Genomic DNA, 6,055 nt, shown 5'->3' on the forward strand with positions numbered 1-6,055 from the left:
GCTGTTCCCCATGGTCACGTCAGACAGGCTAATGTGGTCACAGTGCTATAATTTTTAACATGTAGATTTCTTGCAGGCTACTCAATTCCAGGCGGAGGAAATGATCAACTGGACTTAGTGATGAGGCAGAGGGACTGAGAGTCGATCCATAACCTAGGGCATTTCTGCTGGTACATACAGTGCATTGGGAAAGTATTCAGACCCCTTGACTTTTTCCACATTTTTAGTAGCCTACAGTGAAATACTTCTATATGAGCTGGGACTATCTTCACTACCAGGTCAGTCTATATCAGATGGGCTTGGTATCAGAGATAAAAATATGAATAAACAAATAAAAAAAATATACAAATTAAATGAATGCAATTAAAGGTATCCACTAAATGTCATGAATATTGTCGTACCCAGCGGTGGCGTAGTTCTAGAGTGATGTGGGTGTGGGGTTGGAGCAGTCGTGCATCGTGGGTCTCCCAGCCTGCGTAACCAAACGACCAGAGCAAAGGCGTTGGGACTACTGCAGGACGCAGCCAACGCCATCCTGTCTGCTGAGGTGGGGGACCACCACACACACACACACACACACACACACACCACACACACACACACACACAACACACACACACCACACACACCACACACACCACACACAACACCACACCAACACGGTAAGCTAAACTATGATAAAAGAATCTAAGCTACTGTATGCAACGCTATGCTAAACTAAGCTAAAGTTGATGCTATGCTAAACTAAGCTAATGTATGCTATGCTATGCTAAACTAAGCTAATTATGCTATGCAAACTAAGCTAATGTATACTACGCTATGCTAAGCTAATGTAGCTATGCTATGATAAGGTATGCTACGTTACGCTAAACAAATTGCCCTACATGGATACATAGAGGTGTTATATCTCCTTCCAGGGTGATGTGTACTCCCAATGGTAGGTGCGGACGGGGAGATATACTCGACCACAAGACGGACATATGATTTTGTTTACACTGAAACAAGGAAGGAGAGTTCTCATTGCTCTCCGGCTCTATGACCGCACATCAAAGGAAGTCCCTTCAGTCTCAGAGTTACCAGGTCCCCGGACCTGAGGTAAAGAGAGAGAGAGAGAGAGAGATTGTCTTTTTTTTTAGGAGGACTCCCAGATCTTTCAACTATTTCTGGAAACCTGGGAGTTTAACGAAAGTTACCAGAATTTTGCAACTAACAGTGACTGCTCTACCGTTCATGTTTAAATGTCTCTCCAGGAGTCTCCCCCACCACCACAGCCACCTCTCTGACGGCCACCGCCACCCCGTCTACAGCTCCTCTGAGGGGGCTAAGAGGAGAGGAAAGTCCCCGGGGTCTGGGAAAGAAGAAGGGTCCAGGAGGACAGGCAGTGCCCTGGGACACCCAGACGCAAAGAGAACCCCATCGAAGATGACCTTATCTTTCAGGATCGGTGAGAGACAGAGAGATCTACATTTTTTTAAACGTATTTTCTCTCTGTCTCTATCCCCTCCTCTCTCCCTTCATTCTCCCTCCTCTCTCCCTTCTTCCCTCCTCTCTCCCTTCTTCTCCTCCTCTCTCTATCACCCACCTCTCTCCCTCTTTCCTCCTCTCTCCCTTCTTTCTCCCTCCTCTCTCCCTTTTTCTCCCTTCTTTCTCCCTCCCTCTCCTCCTCTCTCCCTTCTTTCTCACTCCCTCTCCCTTCTTTCTCCCTCCTCTCTCCCTTTCTTTCTCCCACCTCTCTCCTTAGCGTTCTCTCTCTGCCTCTAGTTTGTCCATTAATAAGGTGTGTCTGTGCTTCAGTACTAAGGGGAAGAATAAAGGAGAATTTACTAACCTACAGGGTGTGTCAACGTCCTCCAGTGGCAGGATTCTAATAGCAGACAGCAATAACCAGTGTGTCCAGGTAACTACACACACCACACACACATCACACTCACACTCCACACACACACACACACACACACACACACTCACACTCACACTCACACGCACACGCACACACACACACAGCACACACACACACACACACACACACCACACACACACACACACACACACACACACACTGGCAGAATTTTGATCGTTTGAGTGTTGTGGTGTGTGGTGTGTTGTGTGCGTGTGCGTGTGCCGGTGGTGTGCGTGTGCGTGTGCGTGTGCGTGTGTGTGTGTGTGTGAGTGGGTGGTGTGTGTGTGTGCTGTGTGTGTGTGTGTCCCACCGGACAGATCTTCTCTAATGACGGCGAGTTTAAGAGTCGTTTCGGGTGAGGGGCCGTCGCCAGGGGCAAACTCCAACGACCAACGGTGTGGCCGTTCACCCCAACGGTGACATCATCATCGCCGACTACGACAACAAGTGGGTCAGCATCTTCTCCAGCGAGGGCAAATACAAGGTGAGCATACAGGGGACATACAGGGGACATACAGGAGAAATACAGGAGACGTACAGGGGACATACAGGGAACGTACAGGAGACATACAGGAGACGTACAGGGGACGTACAGGGGACGTACAGGGGACGTACAGGGGACATACAGGAGACATACAGGGGACAAACAGGGGACATACAGGGGACATACAGGGGACAAACAGGGGACACACAGGGGACAAACAGGGGACACACAGGGGACATACAGGGGACATACAGGGGACGTACAATGGAAATATAGGGGAGGTACAGGGAACGTACAGGGGATGTACAGGGGACGTACAGGGGACGTACAGGGGACGTACATGGGAAATACTGGGGACGTACAGGGGACGTACAGGGGACTATTCTATTTTCTGATCTGTCAGGCCAAGCTGTCCTCTGATTGGTTGTGTTCTATGTCTGTCAGGCCAAGCTGTACTCTGATTGGTTGTGTTCTCTGTCTGTCAGGCCAAGCTGGGCTCTGGTAGGCTGATGGGACCGAAGGGCGTGTCCGTGGATCAGAACGGTCACGTGATCGTTGTGGACAACAAGGCTTGCACCGTCTTCATCTTCCAGCCAACCGGCAAGCTCGTTACTAAGTTCGGTAGCCGCGGCAACGGAGACAAACAGTTCGCAGGTGTGTTGATGTGGATGATGAAGATGATGCTGATGATGATAATAGTGGTGATGATGATGATGATGATGATGAAGTCTTCACGGTACTTCCATCTCTCTTCTCTCCACCTCCTCTCCTCTCCTCTCTCCACCTCCTCTCTCCTCTCCTCCTCCTTTCTCCTCCTCTCTTTCGACCAGGTCCTCATTTTGCAGCCGTCAACAACAACAATGAGATCATAGTGACAGACTTTCACAACCACTCAGTCAAGGTAACTAACTTCTCAGGTTCATCAGACACTTCTAAACAACGCCTCAAACATGACCTTCGTTAACCCAGTAGAATGAAAAAGACCAGGTTCAATAGAAAAGGTCCCTCCCTCCCTCCCTCCTCCCTCCCTCCCACCCTCCCTCCGTTCCAGGTAGTTCACCCCAGAGGGAAGAAGCTGCTGTTGAAGTTTGGATCTAACGGAGAGGGCAACGGTCAATTTAATGCTCCTACAGGCGTGGCCGTTGATGTGAACGGGAACATCATTGTAGCCGACTGGGGCAACAGCCGCATACAGGTACAGTTATATATATATATAAATCATAAATTATATATCATATAGAGTATATGGACATCATCATAGTCAACTGGGGCAACAGCGGCATACAGGTACATATATAATATATAATATATGTACACACTGCTTTCATAAAGTAGTCACACCCCCTTGACTTTTTCCCCATTTTGTTGTGTTACAATCTGATTTTAAAATATATATTTTTTCTCATCCATCTAAACTTGTGGAGGCTGTTGAGGGGACGGCGGCTCATAATAAAGGCTGGACCGGAGTCAATGGAACGGCATGGAAACCATGTGTTTGATGTATTTGATACCATTCTTCTGATTCCAGTACAGCCGTTACCACAAGCCCGCCCTCCCAGTTAAAGTGCCACCAACCTCCTGTGATCTACACACAACACCCCATAATGACAAAGTGAAAACGTGTTTTTAGAAATGTTTGAAAATGTATTGTAAATGAAATACAGATATATCTAATTTACGTAAGTATCTTCCCCACTCTCTCCAGGTGTTTGACGGTAGTGGCTCCTTCCTGTCCTATATCAACACATCAGCTGACCCTCTCTACGGACCTCAGGGTCTGGCTCTCACCTCGGATGGACACGTGGTGGTGGCCGACTCTGGGAACCACTGTTTCAAGGTCTACAGATACCTACAGTAGTGGGATGGAGGAACGGAGGGAGGGTTGGAGGAATGCAGAGATGAATGGACAGAACTGCAGTTTCAAGGTCTACAGATACCTACAGTGAACTTAAATGATGGCCAATAAAATCAGCTCCTCTCTCTGCTCTGAAGACATGTCACTCATCTGCACTACTATTGGCCAGAGGTACACAGCGAGAGCGTCTATTGGCCAACTTCAAAACAGACCTGGGACCTAACTCTCGGCTCGCCAAACACGGCTCAATATGAAACCAACGTCAACCTGTTTATCTGCTCTTAAACTCGTGTACTGCTTTTGGATTCTGCAAAATAATGATATAGATTGTTCGATTGAGGATTGTCGTGTGCTAAATCAATAAGGAATGTTCAGGAACGTGGCTATGGTTATTCTAATACTCCACAGATATATATCAATGATTCCATCAATCAATCAATTCATTATTGGTTGATTGATTGATGGATTGAGCTAACAGGCAGCTTGCGACATTACGCTTGGATGAGGTATATATTCAACCATCTATTTTTTCCGGGAAAAAAATACTGTCTGCGTCCCAAATTGCTCCCTAGGGGCCTGGGTCAAAAGTAGTGCACTACATAGGGAATAGCGTGCTGTTTGGGATGTATAGGGTCTGGTCAAAGGTAGTGCACTACATAGGGCATAGGGTGCTGTTTGGGATACGGACACAGTCGCAAGATAAAATGGAAGAGTATATATATTTGTGAAATTATATTTACTATTAATACTGATCAATAACTGTTTGCAAACCAAGTTTCATCAGTGACGTTTTTCAACCTCCTCACTAGAAAAATTAAGAGGAAATACGAGACCTCGATTCAATCCGTATCGCTGAAGTTCAGCGCTAGAAAGAGATTGTAATTTCTGATTGAGCCAACATAAACAGCCGTGAATGCAGTCTCCGTGAAAGCGGGAATATTGCCTTTTAAGTTTCTATTGTGCTGTAGCGGCTCTTCAGCGCTACGGATTGAATCGAGCCCGTAAATGTTTGATTACTCGCCAAGGATTAGTAAATGAGTTGTTTTATTATTATGTGTGCTGTTGCTTGTCAGTACGATAATAGATCACTCATAACGGAATACCGGTGTATTCTAGAACAATACCGGTGTATTCTAGAACAATACCGGTGTATTCTAGAACAATACCGGTGTATTCTAGAACAATACCGGTGTGACAGTTTCACCCGATTTAAATAAAGATATTCTTCACTCAATAACGGAAGAAATGTACCGGTGTATGTTCTAGAACAATACCGGTGTATTCTAGAACAATACCGTGTATCTAAACAACCGGGTATTCTAGAACAATCCGGTGTCTACAATCGTTTATTCTAGAACACATACCGGTGTATTCTAGAACAATACCATAGTATTCTAGAAGGCATGCTTCGTCATTTATTGACTGTATCAATCTGTTAGCATCCAACAAACGATGATCTTTTACAACCATATCTAGAGTTCACAATCCAGTAATTTTTCCCCCAAAATTTCATGCAGGTTTTCCAGACATCCTGGTTGTAAGAGTCTTGAATGAGGAGGAAATCCAGGGAATCTGTCCACTGGGATTTCTGGAAAAGTTTGCATGAAATTTGGTCATTTAGAACCCTATAAATATCATTTCATACTCTAACATCTGGTTAATGGGAAGGATGAGGAAATCTGGCTAATGGGAAGGACTGAGATGAGACTCTGGTTAATGGGAAGACATGGATGAGGACTCTGGTAATGGGAAGGATGAGGAACTGTTAATGGAAGGACTGGATGAGGACTCTGGTTAATGGGAAGGACTGGATGAG

At 45.9% G+C, this 6,055-nt stretch overlaps 1 pseudogene; it reads left to right on the plus strand.

Moving 5' to 3' along the window:
- Nucleotides 1-921: 921 nt before the first annotated feature.
- Nucleotides 922-4,576, plus strand: LOC112077536 (tripartite motif-containing protein 2-like; annotated as a pseudogene).
- The last annotated feature ends 1,479 nt before the right edge of the window (nt 4,577-6,055 follow it).

This window comes from Salvelinus sp. IW2-2015, unplaced genomic scaffold, assembly GCF_002910315.2.
Source record: "Salvelinus sp. IW2-2015 unplaced genomic scaffold, ASM291031v2 Un_scaffold4665, whole genome shotgun sequence".
NCBI lineage: Eukaryota > Metazoa > Chordata > Actinopteri > Salmoniformes > Salmonidae > Salvelinus > Salvelinus sp. IW2-2015.